The sequence below is a fragment of the Tupaia chinensis genome, unplaced genomic scaffold (genome assembly GCF_000334495.1).
Source record: "Tupaia chinensis unplaced genomic scaffold, TupChi_1.0 Scaffold000539_1, whole genome shotgun sequence".
Lineage (NCBI taxonomy): Eukaryota > Metazoa > Chordata > Mammalia > Scandentia > Tupaiidae > Tupaia > Tupaia belangeri.
Genome location: NW_006160052.1, coordinates 1,758,125 through 1,774,486, shown reverse-complemented (window position 1 = coordinate 1,774,486; position 16,362 = coordinate 1,758,125). Strand labels below are relative to the sequence as shown.

Genomic DNA, 16,362 nt, shown 5'->3' with positions numbered 1-16,362 from the left:
CAAGGATGGGGGGAAAAAAGCAAAACATACAGAAAACAAGAAATGGAAAATCATTTGCTAATAATAACATGTTTGTTGATGTGCTTGACTAAGACAATATACAGTGTATTCTCAATGGAAAAATCTCATTTTGTATGTATGCTATAATGATGTACAGTGAATGAATGTAAATAAAGAAAAAAATGTAAAAAAAAAAAAAAAAAATGTGAACCATGTGTGCCCTAACTTCGGCTATGTGGACTACCAGTCATGGCTGTCTATGTAGGCACAGGAGCACCTGAGTTAAGACTGTGGCACATACAGATTGTAACACTTCTAAAGAGCACGCTATATGCTAGTTTAGGGGCAATTCTCATCTCCAGTGTCTTAAGGGAACTGCTTCTATTTACCTAACCAGGTTCATGTGGGACTCCACCAAAAGTTCCAAAGATTACTGGAAAGAGATGAATTTGGGACTATAACCCTATCTTGACTACTATGGCATAACAGCTCCTATGGGTTTGGAAGGTTACTGAATTAGTTTGTTGTTGTTTTTTTAAGATGTACCTTCATTAAAGTTGCTCCTCTTGGGCCAGCCCCTTAGCACAGTGGTTAAGCTCTGTGCATGGGGAGCCAGTTCCCTCATGGCCAACAGCAGCTTGAATCCCAGTCTTGCACTTTGAAAAACACACCAGGTACGTGTATATATGTGCCCCCAATTCATAATGGTATGTAGAAATTGAGGTTCAAGGATTGCAGTGTGACAGCACACGGGGGGGAGGGGGGGCTCTCCCAGACCAATGAGTGCACACACCCTCTGGCAATTAAAAAAAAAAAAGGATACCAGACTGACTTTGTTTTTAAAAAGGCCACTCTTTTTCCCTACCTACAGTATTTCAGGAATCAATACTGAATCAACCACTGGACCAATCTCTGTAGAATAGGTCTCAAAGCAAGCATTTTATAGTCTTATTCTTTAAAGACTTTAGAGGTTGGGAACCAGCAGTTAGCGTAATGGCTATGTTGCTGGACTCCCACGTAGTCGACCACGGTTCACGTCCCAAACACGGTGGCTTAAAACTCACGCCAGGCGCGTGTGCATGCGTGCCCAAGATCCCGAGAGGAGAATGGAGGAGAAGGGATTGCGGCGTGACCATCCCCCTGGGGGTAATTTCTCGCTTTCTGTCTCTATGTCTCTGTCTGTCTGTCGAGCGCACGCGCCCTATAGCTAAAACCTCTCCAAAAAAAAAAAAAAAAAAAGTAAAGAAAAAAAAGACTTTAGAGGCTTAAATACACACACACACACAATTTTGTAATAGTTCACCAAAATGCATCAACTACCTTAACATTTGTTAAACATAGCTGATACATTTTTTAAAACACTGCTTTTATTTTAATCCATATCTATGCTAAGTGCCTATCTATATTTCTTAAGATATGTGTTTCAGATCTCTCTTCTTTCTGAAATACCTCTGATGGCAAGGTAAAAGATAAGCGCATACCCACTGACTTTATGGTGCAGTCAGTTCAGTGCAAGCACAAAAAATCATGGAAGATCCTAGAACTATATTAAATTTGACATTCAACTATATAAACTTTCATTTTAATACTTTACTCATGTTTTGAATTATTAGCTATGGCATGACTTGATAATCCCGAAAGATAAGTGCTAACTTCATTAAGACCCTCCCTGCACACTATCATATACTCCCAGGAGTACAGCTTGGTTTGAAAAGTTTAGCCTTCAGGGAACCAGCAGTTAGCGTAATGGCTATGTCGCTGGACTCCCACGTAGTCGACCGCGGTTCGTGTCCCGGACCCGGTGGCTTAAAACTCACGCCGGGCGCATGTGCGTGCGTGCCCAAGATCCCGAGAGGAGAATGGAGGAGAAGGGATTGCGGCGTGACCATCCCCCCTGGGGGGTGATTTCTCGCTTTCTGTCTCTATGTCTCTCTCTGTCTGTCTGGCGAGCGCACGCGCCCTACAGTGAAAATCTCTCAAAAAAAAAGTTTAGCCTTCAGTGTTTCTCTTTCACTGATACTACTTGCCATAGGGCAACTACAGTGTCACTCAGCGCTGGGCCACACCTGCTTGCTCATTTTCATGTATTTCAGAAGTTCAGTACAATCTACAAAAACCAACTTATTATTGACTGAAAAGGTATCAGTTGCAAAGGTTCACTTTCCACCCTAGGATTTCTCAGCAATTCACAGCACTTCTAATATGGACATGGATCAAGGTAAACTATCATTGTCAAATCCTGCTGTCCATCTCTACCAAGATTCTCACTGCTCTAATCTGTAAGCTTATTATCTTGGCTCTAAATAAAACAACCACAGAAGGACAAGAAAGGGAGCGTGAGGAGGGCTGGATCAGTGGACTTAATGGTTAAGGGAGCTGGATCCCACATAGCTGACCCCCAGCAGCTTGGGAGGCACACTGGCCACATAAGGGTGTATGCTCAAACAAACAGGATGGAGAAATGAAGGAGAAGGGATTGTGTCATGACCACTTTCCACTAGGGAGTGCTTCCTCCCTCTCCTTCTGTCTCTCTTTAGCAAGCACATGTGCACTCTGGCAAGTTTTTTTTTTAAATAATAATAAAAGAAATAAAAGGAAGAGGAGACAATGCAATAGAGGCACAAACATGATGAAACACAGACATAATGGGAGGAATAATTTTACCTTAATAGAGAAAACTAGAGATTGCTATTTTGGGTATTATGCAATCATTTTTTTGAGCCTAGGTTTAACATTTGAGAAAGATATAATTTTAAATACCATTTATTTTTCAAAAATTTAAAAAGACTTGAAACTAAGCTATGGGGCGGGATCAGCAGATGGCTTAATTGTTCCATTGCTGGACTCCCACGTAGTTGACCGCTGTTTTGAGTCAGGACCCAGCAGCTTAAACTCATGCGAGGCAGGGGTGCATGCATGCCCAAAATCCTGAGGGGAGAATGGAAGAGAAGGGATTGCTGCGTGGCCATTCTCCCTGGGAGGTGATTTCTTCCTTTCTGTCACTGGCAAGGCCCTATAGCAAAAATCTCTCCAAAAACAAATAAACTAACAAACTTACTGCTTGAAATTCAGACTAATGAAGTCAAATGTATATCCTGCCTAGATTTAAATATGAACTCCATTACTCAATAGCTGTGGCTTACTGATGAGCAGCACAGATGAGTCTATGTCCTCAAGTTTACAATTGAGTATAACTTGAATATCTGTTTAAGAACTGAGACACTAAATTGTATTAATTCAAAATTTCATCTATCCAACAAATGCTTACTGAAGGTGCACTATGTGCCAGATACTAGCCTATCTGCTAGTGATAGTATACTCAACAAGAAACAGAAGTTCCTACCATCAAGGTTAATATATACAGGAGATACACAAGATGGTCATACATAAGTAATTTTAAATCAGTGCTATGAAATATGCTGTGAGTACACTGACAGAGGGATCTTACCAGATATGAAGGGTCAGACTAGATTTTTCAGACAGTTACGAAAAATTATACCTTAATTTCATTCTATATTAGGAATTTGATGACTACTAAAGTCATCAGTCAGTTCTGAGGCCTACTGGTTAAAGAAGGCAGATTCCACGTGGCCAAGTACAGTTTGTGTCCTAGATCCAGCAGCTTGAAAAATACATTGGCGTGCATGTGTCCACGCCTAAAAATCCAGAAAGGAGGAAGAGATAGAGCAGGGACTGTGGTGTGACCATGCCCCATAGGAGATGCTTTCTCTTCTCCCTCTCTGCCTTACAAGGGAATGAACAAGAGCAAAGAAAGAGCACGAAGAAAGAAAAGGAAAGCCAGACAAATCCCACATAGTCGACTATGGTTTTGAGTCCTAGACTAGTGGCTTTATAAACATGCCAGGTATGTATGTGCATTTGTGCCCAAAATCCTGAAAAGATGGAGAGATGGAAGAGAAGGGACTGTGGCACAAACATGCCTAGTAGGGGGTGCTTTCCTTCTCTTGTTGCAAGCACATGTGCCCCCTAGCAACAATAAAAAAGGGGGAGTAGGAAAAAAAAAAATTCACTCCATGTGACATAGTAGTGAAGGCAATGGACTCCACACGGCCAACTGTGGCTAGGGTCCTGGACCTAGCGGCTTGGAAGTCATGCCAGGAGCACGTGTGTGCATGTTCAAAACCCTAGGAAAATGGAGAAGAGTTGTGGTATGGCCATCCCCAGGAGGCTGATTTTTCACTTTCCCTCTCACTCTCTCTCTCCAGTGGGCACATGCACCCTACAGCAAAGACTTTAAAAAAAAAAATCACTATTTCATCTCGGAAAGAGCAGAAGAACTGACAGGGAGCCTACTAAAGAACGTCTTCGTGATTCTCCAATAAGATTGATCACACAGCTATACATTTAAATAACCAGTGCTGTACTGCAACTCTTTTCTATCGTAACATTTTTCTTTCTTTATTTTAGGGTCCTGCTGTCAAGAGCCTTCTGCCTAAGTCAGCTGGGACTACAGACACAAATCACCATACCTGGGTTGTTTTAAGACAGGGTCTCAACTTTGTTTCCCAGGGCAACCTCAAGCTTGAGATCCTCCTGCTTTAGCCTCCCCAAACCACCTGGATTACAAGCACATGCCACCACACTTAGCCTTTTAGGTTGGACAAGAATCAAAACCAGGTCATCTCCCATGTGGCCTGCACTGCATTCTCTTAATATTCTCTACCACAGGTGGGCCCTATAGAATTTTAATAATACAGCCATCTAATGCCCCCCTCCTAATCACCTGTATCAGCTTCTTTTATTTTTAAAAAATACAGGATGGGGACCAGCAGGTGGCATGGTGGTTAAGGTGCTGGACACTCCCACTTGGCTGACCATGGTTTGAGTCTCAAACCTGGTGGCTTGCTTTTTCACTTTCTTACTCTCTGTGTGTGTGTGTCTCTCTCTCTGGTCAAATGAAAATAAATGAATGAATAAATAAAATAAAATTTAAAAAAATAATAATTCTTTAAAAAAATACAGGATATTCTATAGCCAATATTGAGCCTTGTAAAAGTATTTATACAGCAGGGTACTGAAAAAATTTCATGGAAAATATTAGTCTGTTTTCATGCAATATTATTAGTCTATCTTGGTATAAAACATTTTAAAATCCATGCTTTTTTTAATATACATTTTCCACAAACTTTCTGAAGACCCCTCATATTTAAGTGCACCAAGTGGTGAAAAAGAATATAAATCTTTATTGAAACTAGAATCCTAGGGAGAAAATCAAGGTCTAATTTATATTTTTCTGTCTTCTGAAAACATGTCCTTCTCCATGTTAGTTAAGTCCTACTAATCTTACATCTCTAAAATTAAAATTTCCTTTCTCAGAAACCTGTTTGAATTTCTATCACTCAAATCCTCACTTTATCCCATCCTGTTCATGCACCACTGCAAATATATACCTCCTTTTGGAGTTCTTTATCTGGTTCCTTGTGTGTAATTAATGTTCTTATTTCTCTTACCAGACTCAAAGTATCATGAAAGCAGGAAAGAAGTCAACATTGCAAAGCAGTATATATCTTCAGAGTTCTTGGTACTGGGTCATCAGAAAAGTCTTGACATATTTTTCTGTTTTTCTATACAAAACTGTGCCATGACTTTTCCCATGAACCAATGGTTAGTATAGGTGCTCACAGAACCATTCGGCTTAATGAATAAAAAAAAAAATGTAACTCAACCAAACCAGCTCAACAAAGATTAGTCCCTAAAGTAAATAAGAACTTTTCTTTGTTTGAAAAATCCACTACTAGGACCAGCAGTTGGTGTAATGGCTATGCCGCTGGACTCCCATGTAGTTGACTGCAGTTCGAGTTCCGGACCTAGTGGCTTAAACTCACGCTGGGTGCATGTGCGTGTGTGCCCAAGAGCACAAGAAGAGAAAAGAGAAGGGACTGTGGTGTGGCCATCCCACCTGGGGAGTGATTTCTCGCTTTCTGTCTCTGTCTCTGTCTTTCTGGAGAGCGCACGCGCCCCTACAGCAAAAATCTACACACACACACACACCAAATCAATATACCTTTATTTGACAAAGAACATTCTGGATTAGTATCTGTAAGTCATTGAGTATCTATTTCATTGTCAATCTGACTCTCTGGATATAGGACTGTCCTCTATGTTGTTAGTTTCTACCCTTATTCTTCTGTTAGTCTATTCTTACTCGGGAACATTTATTCATTTTGTTTATTAAACTGTTTTTTTTCTTTTTTTGCCAGAGGTGGCATGTATTAGTCTGAGAGAGCAAGCAACCCGCTATGGGGCATGGTCATGCTGAAATCATTTTTTTTCCATTTCTCTATCCCTCAGGATCTGGAGCAATGCCTAGGGTAAACAGAAGGCCAAAACTTTGGGGGAAATTTAAACAATCTTCTACAATCCTTGGAAACAGTTTAAAGAGACTGCACAATTTTAGTCTATGCTTTCTTAGAAAGGGTGAAGGGTCAGCCTATGGCAAGGTATTTGGTTCCCACACAGCTGATAGCACAGGTCAAATCACAGATCTGGTGGCTTGAGAAACATGCCTGGCACATGTATATGCACAAAATCCTGACAAGAAGGAGATGGAGGAGAAGGGATTGCAACACGTAATTCCCCATGGGGGTGCTTTCTCACTTCAACTGTCTAGGCCTCCTTCTGCCCCTGGTAAAAAAAAAAAAAAAAAGCTGGATGGGACCAGCAGATGGCACAATGGTTATGGTGCTGGACTCTCACATGGTAGACCACAGTTTGAGTCCCAGACCCGGCGGCTTCAAACTCATGCTGCGCACTTGTGCATGCATGCCCAAGACCCTAAGAGGAGAACAGAGAAGGGTCTGTGGCATAGCCACCCCATCTGGGGGGGGGGGGTGATTTCTTGTTTTCTGTCTCTCTCGCAAACACACATGTCCTGTAACAAAAACCTCTCTTGGAAAAAAAAAAAGGAGGGCCAAGGGCTGGAGTTCAGAAAAACCTGAGTGATTATGCCAATGACCCACTTTAGACTTTAGAAAGTAGTAACATAATGGAACTTTCAGAATCAGTTCTGTAAAATTTATCCTGGGGCTGGCTCTATGGTACAGCAATAATTTGCTACTTAGAAGAAGCGAGATTCCAGGACCAGCAGGTGGCGTGGTGACCATGGCTTGGACCTGGTGACTTGCTTTCTCACTTTCCACCCTCTGTCTTTCACTCTGTTCCTCTATACTCAAATACTGATAAATTAATTAATTAAATAAAATAATTCTAAAAAAAAAAAAAAGAAGAAAGAAAGAAAGAAAAAGAAAAAAAAAGAAAGAAAGAAATGGCAGCAGCCAGATCCCACATCTCAACCACAGTTCAAAATCCTGGCCTGGCCTGGTCAGCCTGAAAACGCATCAGGCACGGGTGCAAGTGAGTGCCCAAGATGTGACTAGTTGGAGGACTAGAAGAATGAAATCACAGGGTGACCAGATGGATCCTGAAAGGATGCTCCAATCTCCCCCTACCCCATTTCTTTGTCCCTCTCAAGTGAACATGCACCTGCTCTATCATAAATATAGGGGAAAAAGTGTTAATCAATTCTCAGTTATGTGAAAATTCATGAAATGGTAGAAAAGGGTCCATAAGTCTTAACTAACAATCATCTCCTCTCCTCTATTAAAACATTATTACTACTTCCATAATTAACAATGTATAAATATCTTGCAAGAAGTCAACTCAAGACTAAATACAAGCAAAACTGTCCTCAAAAATAACATGCTCAACCTCATTCATTAAAAAAAAAAAAAAATGCTAATGAAAATAACACTGAAAAAAAAAAAAAAAGAAAGAAAAAGAAGAAAAAGAAAAAAAGGGACCAGCAGTTAGCGTAATGGCTATGTCGCTGGACTCCCACGTAGTCGACCGCAGTTCGAGTCCTGGACCTGGTGGCTTAAACTCACGCCGGGCGCGTGTACGTGCGTGCCCAAGATCCCCAGAGGAGAATGGAGAAGGAATTACGGCGTGACCATCCCCACTGGGGGGTGATTTCTCACTTTCTGTCTCTGTCTGTCTCTGACTGTCTGCACATATATATATATATATATGTACACATATATATATATATACATACATACACATACACACATATATTATTTTGATAATGCTTTGGGGATACAAACATTCTCCTAACAGGTACTCTCCTACAATGGAGGACTACAAAATTACACTACCCATATAAAGGGCAATTTGGTAATATTTAGCAAAAGTATAAATACACTTTATCCTTTAATTTAATAATTCCATTTCTGGAGATGTATCCTACAGGTACTAACACCTGTACAAAACTCACTAACAATATTACCCAGTACCTCCCTGTCAGTGATGGTCAAGGGGAACAATAAAGATTCATCAATAACCACATACTTAAATATGTTATAGTACATCCGCACAATGTAAAACAATGCAACTATGAAAAAGAATGAGAATGCTCTCTATATACAGATATGGAAGAATACCTAAGATATACTAATACAGCTAAGATACATAAAGTGAAAATAAGCAAAGTCCAGAACAGGGTATTTTATGTGCTGTCATATCTAGGAAAAAGGAAAGAGAGAAAATAATATTAATAGCTACTTTTATTTTGATGAAACATTAAAAGAATACACAAATATTTGGTTGTATGAGCCAGCAGGTAGCATGGTGGTTATGGTTGCTAGATTCCACATGGTTAGTCAGAGGTTTGAGAATAGAGTCCCTGACACAGCAGCTTGAAAACACCAGGTACCTGTGAGTGTGTGTCTCCAAAGTACCAAGATAAAAATGGAGGAGAGGACCAGTAGATGGTAGAACAGTTACTTTGCTGGACTCCCACATGGCCAACCGCGGTTTGAGTCCCGGACACGGAGGCTTGAAACACACCGGCTGAGTGTGTGCGCGCCCAAAATCCTGACAGGAGAAGGGATTATGGTATGGCCATTCCCCCTGGCGGTGATTTCTTGCTTTAGGTCTCTCTTGTCTCTGTCTCTTCAAGGAGTAAACGTGCCCTATAGCAAAAATCTCTCTAAAAAAAAAAAAAAAAAAAAAAAAGAATTGAGAAGGAATTGCAGCAGGGCCATCCCTGAATCAGGGTGAGTTCTCAATCCCCCCACCCCCCGTTTCTCTTCAGAAAGTACATACACCTTATGGCAAAAATCTAAAAAAAAAAAAAATTGACTGTAAGAGGAAAGTAAAACTAGAGTAGATGGTGCATGAATGGAAGATTTCTTGCTGTATGCTTTAAAAATATAATCTTTAATTAAAAAATGTTAATAAAAGTAAAAAGGTATCACTATCAAAAATAATGAGGGAACAGCAGTTAGTGTAATGGCTATGTCGATGAACTCCCATGTAGCCGACTGCAGTTCAAGTCCCAGACCCGGTGGCTTAAACTCATGCTGGGCATGTGTGCCCAAGATCCCAAGAGGAGAATGGAGAAGGGATTGCAGTGTGGCTATCCCCCGAGGGGGGATTTCTCGCTTTCTGTCTCTCTCTTTCTGGCAAGCACAAGCGCCCTATAACAAAACCTCTCCAAATAATAATAATAATAATAAATGAAAAATAAGTGCACTGCATTTATTGTTACTAATTTCAGATATGTACTTTATTTATTGTTCCTATTCCATTTTAGTGAGTTTGAAGGTGAAGAAAGGAGTACACATATCTAAGAGTTTGCATAAGTTTCCCGAAACTATTTTTCCAATAGTCTTAAAATTCTGCAGAAAAAGAATTTTCATACTACATAGGTTTTGAGCAAGAATTATAGTACCTATAGAAAATATCCACCTCCAGGACAGCCTGTGGCATGGTGATTAAGACAACTGGATCCCACAAGGCCATCTGCACAGTTTAGTCTCAGATCCAGGAGCTTTAAAAACGTGCCAGACAAGTGTGTGTGCATGTCCAAAATGCCAAAAGGAGAAATGGAGAAGGGACTGTGGCATAACTGTCTACCATGGAGGGTGCTTTGTAAACTTCTCCCTCTCTGTTGAACACACATGCCCAAATTTAAAAAAAGAAAGAAAACAGCCACCACCTATAAACGAAGAGGACAGTCACAAGTTTTTTTTCCTCTCCCAAAGTTGAGCCAACCTGGAAGGTGTTATCCAACTCTCTGTTTATAGAAAATGAACGAGGTATCAGAAATATTGTTCAAAGGGATCAGCAGATGGCATAATGATTATGTTGCTGGATTCCCAGTGGACTGCAGTTCGAGTCCCAGAATGGAAGGCTTAAACTCACGTTGGGCTGGGTACACATGCGTGCGTGCCCAAGATCTTAAGAGAATGGAGAAGGGGCTGCGGTTTAGCCATCCCCCTTGGGGAGTGATTTTTTGCTTTCTGTCTCCCTTTTTCTGGCAAACACATGCGCCCCACAGCAAAAACCTCTCTTAAAAAATTTTAAAAAGGAAATACTGTTCAAATTACTACTAAGTTTTTGTTTACCAAACTACTTACTACACTACTAATCAACCCCACCTCCAGAGTCACCTGACCCAAACATATTTCTTATAAATTAAATGTAAGCTACTGGCACATATTTACTGTGGGTGTTTTAGTTTCACTATTTGTACAGTTGTTCTCACACTGAACTATGCTATATGGGAGTCCAAAACATATTGAGAAATAATATTTAGTTGTTCATCAACTAGTAACATAGCTTCAGCTAAACTGTAACTACAGACTCTAAAATGTGAGTTGAACTAATTACAATTATAGGCTGACTCTATGGCCCAGTAGTTAGGGTAGCCAGTTCGCACATGGTCAACCATGGTTTAAGTCCCAGCCCCCATGACTTGAGACATCCAAGTGTTTGTGCTTGCCCAAAATTCCAACAGGGTGAAGAAATAGAGAAGAAACTCCATTGGGAGAAAAACACCCTCACTGAGAAGTGCTTTCTCCCACTCCCTCTGTTAATAAGCATGCACACCCTCTGGCAAATTAAAGAAATAGTAATAATAATAAAATAAAATACAATCAATCACAAAATAACATATATGGGTAGAAAAAATTTTGGGACTAGCAGTTAGCGTAATCGCTGTCACTGAACTCCCATGTAGCTGACTGACAAAAATCTCTCAAAAAAAATTTTTTTTAGCCAACTATTCCACATTTTCAAATATCAAACTCATAAATTCTAACAGCACCTCAAATCTCCATAAAATCCGTTTAAGGTGTAAAAACTATCTATATGGGCAGCATTTTAGTTCACAAGTAAAACTAGGGCAGGCCCCATGGCTTCATGGTTGGGGAGCTGGAACCCACATGGCTGACTACACAGTTTGAATTCCAGCCTCAGCAGCTTGAAAAACACACCAGGTACACATGTATGTGGCCCAAGTCTTGACAAGGAGAAATGGCAAGGACTGCGGTGTGCCCATAGCCTATGAGGGGGTCCTTTATCCCCTCTCTCTCTCTTTGTCTGATAAGTGCATGTACCTTCCTGTCTAGCAAAAAAAAAAAGTAAAACTAAACAATATAAATGTTTTGTTTATGGATGGCTGAGTTTCATTTGTATCCTCACACGATGCACATCATACAAGTAAAATTAAATTTTAGTATAAACCAAATACAGTCTATATCAGCTTCCTAGAAGTACTGTTAACATATTATCAAAAACTGAGTGACTGAAAACAGAAAAGTATTCTCCTGCAGTGACTGAAAACAACAGAAAAGCATTCTCCTGCAATTGGGGAGGCTAGAAGTCGGAAATTAAGGCATTAGTGGGGTCATATGCCCTCCAAGGGCTCTAGAGGAGAATCCCTCCCTGCCTCTTCGTAGCTTCTAGTGCCTGGTTTTCCTTGGCTTGTGGTAGGGTTAACTCCAATCTGCCTGTCTTCCCTCTGTATCTGTATCCAAATTTTCCTCTTTTTAAAAGGCTGTTATTGGCCTAGGGCCCAACTTAATTTATTGATGATATAGCCTCATCCTACCTTGACTTTATCTACAAATATCCTATATCCAAGTACAGCCACATTCACAGAAATTGGAAGTTAAGACTTAAACATATCTTGTTTGGGGACACAATTCAATCCACAATATGGTCCAAAAATCAGTCAATTTCTTCCAAAGCAGACCTAAGTTCCTGTATGTGATATTTATAGATTGTATATTCTATTTAATCTATACCCATTTGTTTTTCTTGGGTATTAGCATTCAATTTTCTTTTTAAGAATCCATTTTCTTCTCCCTCCTTTAAACCTTAAGGGAGGACTGACCTTTTTTCAAAAAAAAAAAAAAAAAAAGTTCACTATAGGGCGTGTGCACTCAGAGAGACAGAGATGAGGGAGGGTTTATCTTAAAGCTCTCTCTGAAAACAAGCATCTGCCACTGGAAAGCCACAGAATCATACTACACTGGTCAAAGTCACTGGTTTAGGGATAGGTCAAATGACACAAACCTGGCCAGTGACTCCTGTTCATCCAATTTGGCTGGTGTTACAAAGAGACATTATGTCTCCTTCTGGGATTATGAACATTAAGAACGATACAAGTCTAGAGCTGCCACTGACCATTTTTTACCATCATACCAGCAAAGGAGGAAGCCAAAAGTGGAAAGAAAGAAATGCTTAGAGATGGAATTAAGGAGTCATTCCTGAAGACATCAAATTCCTGGATTCCGTCAAATCGGAACCCAGCTTTTACTCTCTGAACTTGGTAGTTCACAAACCAACAAAATTTATGACTTAAACTAATCTGAGTTGAGTTTCTGTCATTTGCACTGAAAGAGGCAAGATACTGCAAAGTTCCAGGGCCGCACTCCTGTCAGTTATTTTCTCCAGTCTGGCAAAAAGACAGGAAGAGCCAGTAAAGAAAGTATATTCTTAATAATTTAAGAAAAGTTTTTTTTCTTTCCCTGTTGTTCACAACCAACTTTTACATATTACTGTCTGAGAATTCTCCACCCCTTTCTTATTTCATTTTTTTAAAGAATTATTTATTTAATTTTATTTATTTATTATTATTTGTAAATTTGCTATAGGGCATATGTGCTCACCAGAAAGAGACAGAGTTATTTATTTAATTTTCACTTATTATTTTAAAATTTGTTCTAGGGCATGTGTGCTCTCTTCAGAGAGACAGACAAGGAAAATGAGAAAGCAAGCCTCCAGGTCTGGGACTCGAATTGCGGTCCACCATGTGGCAGTTCAGCATCTTGACCTCCACGTCACCTGCTGGTCCCATCCCTTTATTACATTTGCTCTTGCTTCAGATACCTCAGTTTAATAATATACACATTCTGAAGAAAATGCAAAAAATACATAGAGAAGTAAAACTAGTCTAAATATTTTGCCAGTCAAAGGTCGAGTTTCATTTGTGTTTCCACAGAATTCACATGCACAGAAAACCAGTCTTATTATCTTCACTAATGTGGTTCTCAAGAGAACAACTCCTGGGAACCAGCAGTTAGTGTAATGGTTATGTCGCAGGACTCCCATGTAGTCGATCGCGGTTCGTGTCCCAGACCCGGTGGTTTAAAACTCACGCCGGGCGCGTGTACGTGCGTGCCCAAGATCCCGAGAGGAGAACAGAGAAGGGGGAGGGGCCGCTGCTGCCTCGTGAAGTGGCATAGCCAGAGCTTTAACGCTGGAGCTGGAATTGCAGCACCAATCGCCAACCAGGTCTCACCCACAAAGTCCTGTCTTGGAGCTCCATCCCACATGCCGCCGGCTAGACTGCCATGCTTGACTTTCTTCAGCTCTTTCTCTGGCTCAGGTTCCCCGAGCGGGAAAGGAGACTCGGCAACGCCCCAAACCCTTTCTGCTTCTGCCCATCGCAGGTGCCACTACCATCATGGGCCTGACCATCTCCTCCCTACTTGCCTGACTCTTTGGCAAGAAGCAGATGTGCATTTTGATGGATGTGTGGATTGTATGCTGCTGGCAAGACACCCATTCTGTACAAACCGAAGTTAGGAGAGATCTTACCACCATTCCTACCATTGGTTTTAATGTGGAAACAGTAGAATACAAGAACATTTGCTTCACAGTGTGGGATGTTGGTGGTCAAGATAGAATAAGGCTTCTCTGGAGGCATTACTTTCAGAATACCCAGGGTCTTATTTTTGTGGTCCTGGATTCCGTCAAATCGGAACCCAGCTTTTACTCTCTGAACTTGGTAGTTCACAAACCAACAAAATTTATGACTTAAACTAATCTGAGTTGAGTTTCTGTCATTTGCACTGAAAGAGGCAAGATACTGCAAAGTTCCAGGGCCGCACTCCTGTCAGTTATTTTCTCCAGTCTGGCAAAAAGACAGGAAGAGCCAGTAAAGAAAGTATATTCTTAATAATTTAAGAAAAGTTTTTTTTCTTCACCTGTTGTTCACAACCAACTTTTACATATTACTGTCTGAGAATTCTCCACCCCTTTCTTATTTCATTTTTTTAAAGAATTATTTATTTAATTTTATTTATTTATTATTATTTGTAAATTTGCTATAGGGCATATGTGCTCACCAGAAAGAGACAGAGTTATTTATTTAATTTTCACTTATTATTTTAAAATTTGTTCTAGGGCATGTGTGCTCTCTTCAGAGAGACAGACAAGGAAAATGAGAAAGCAAGCCTCCAGGTCTGGGACTCGAATTGCGGTCCACCATGTGGCAGTTCAGCATCTTGACCTCCCCTCCACGTCACCTGCTGGTCCCATCCCTTTATTACATTTGCTCTTGCTTCAGATACCTCAATAATATACTATACACATTCTGAAGAAAATGCAAAAAATACATAGAGAAGTAAAACTAGTCTAAATATTTTGCCAGTCAAAGGTCGAGTTTCATTTGTGTTTCCACAGAATTCACATGCACAGAAAACCAGTCTTATTATCTTCACTAATGTGGTTCTCAAGAGAACAACTCCTGGGAACCAGCAGTTAGTGTAATGGTTATGTCGCAGGACTCCCATGTAGTCGATCGCGGTTCGTGTCCCAGACCCGGTGGTTTAAAACTCACGCCGGGCGCGTGTACGTGCGTGCCCAAGATCCCGAGAGGAGAACAGAGAAGGGGGAGGGGCCGCTGCTGCCTCGTGAAGTGGCATAGCCAGAGCTTTAACGCTGGAGCTGGAATTGCAGCACCAATCGCCAACCAGGTCTCACCCACAAAGTCCTGTCTTGGAGCTCCATCCCACATGCCGCCGGCTAGACTGCCATGCTTGACTTTCTTCAGCTCTTTCTCTGGCTCAGTTTCCCCGAGCGGGAAAGGAGACTCGGCAACGCCCCAAACCCTTTCTGCTTCTGCCCATCGCAGGTGCCACTACCATCATGGGCCTGACCATCTCCTCCCTACTTGCCTGACTCTTTGGCAAGAAGCAGATGTGCATTTTGATGGCTGGATTGGATGCTGCTGGCAAGACAACCATTCTGTACAAACCGAAGTTAGGAGAGATCTTACCACCATTCCTACCATTGGTTTTAATGTGGAAACAGTAGAATACAAGAACATTTGCTTCACAGTGTGGGATGTTGGTGGTCAAGATAGAATAAGGCTTCTCTGGAGGCATTACTTTCAGAATACCCAGGGTCTTATTTTTGTGGTAGATAGCAACGATCGTGAGAGAATTCAGGAAGGAGCAGAAGAGCTGCAGAAAATGCTTCAGGAAAATGAGTTGCGAGATGCAGTGCTGCTGCTTTTTGCTAACAAACGGGATTTGCCAAATGCTATGACCGTCAGTGAAATAACAGCTAAATTAGGTCTTCAGTCACTTCGAAACAGAACATGGTATGTACAAGCCACTTGTGCTACACAAGGACCTGGTGTATATGAGGGCCTTGACTGGCTGTCAAATGAACTTTCAAAACGTTAAGTGAAACCAGACATCAAACCAAGGACACGTTTGACAAAATTGGTCTAGCCTGTTATAACAAGATTAGTTTCCATCTTGGTTATTAAATGGTATCCAGAACTATTTTTGGTAGAATATTCCAGAGTTTAAACTTATTTTGTTGCCAATTATTGTTTATCAGGTATGTTGACAGTTAGCAATCTGCTTGGTTTAAAAGAAAGTCTTGGAGGTGGAAAATGTCCTCATTTTACTTCCCTTAAGTCTTTATTTGGACAGAGCTATTCTGAGACTTTTAAATAAACGCCCTTTGAATATTTTTTGAGACCACAACAAATAATGTTTTAGAGTTATCGCCTTTCTACTTTATTGATATCTTTATCATTCCTGAGACCGTCTGCTGATTTTAAAATGTATCATTCCATTGTATTTATTTCTCTCCCTTGCCAATAAGATTTTCTAATACTGCTTATATCAGCCAGGGAAATGCTCCAAGACACTATTTAGCTCTCTTGAACAGAGAAACGTATTTTTTCCCATTAGTAAGTCCTGGCTTTTTCATCACATTTACCTTTTTCTTGGTATGGTTTGGATTTGATAGCTG

The 16,362-nt window shown here is 40.7% G+C and overlaps 1 protein-coding gene and 1 pseudogene across 2 annotated transcripts in view; one reads left to right on the top strand and one right to left on the bottom strand.

Moving 5' to 3' along the window:
- The window catches only part of LCOR (ligand dependent nuclear receptor corepressor), a 162,209-nt gene that overhangs the window by 129,434 nt on the left and 16,413 nt on the right, over positions 1-16,362 (bottom strand). The gene's annotated exons all lie outside the window — the stretch shown is intronic.
- On the top strand, positions 15,136-15,951 carry LOC102482875 (ADP-ribosylation factor 4-like; annotated as a pseudogene).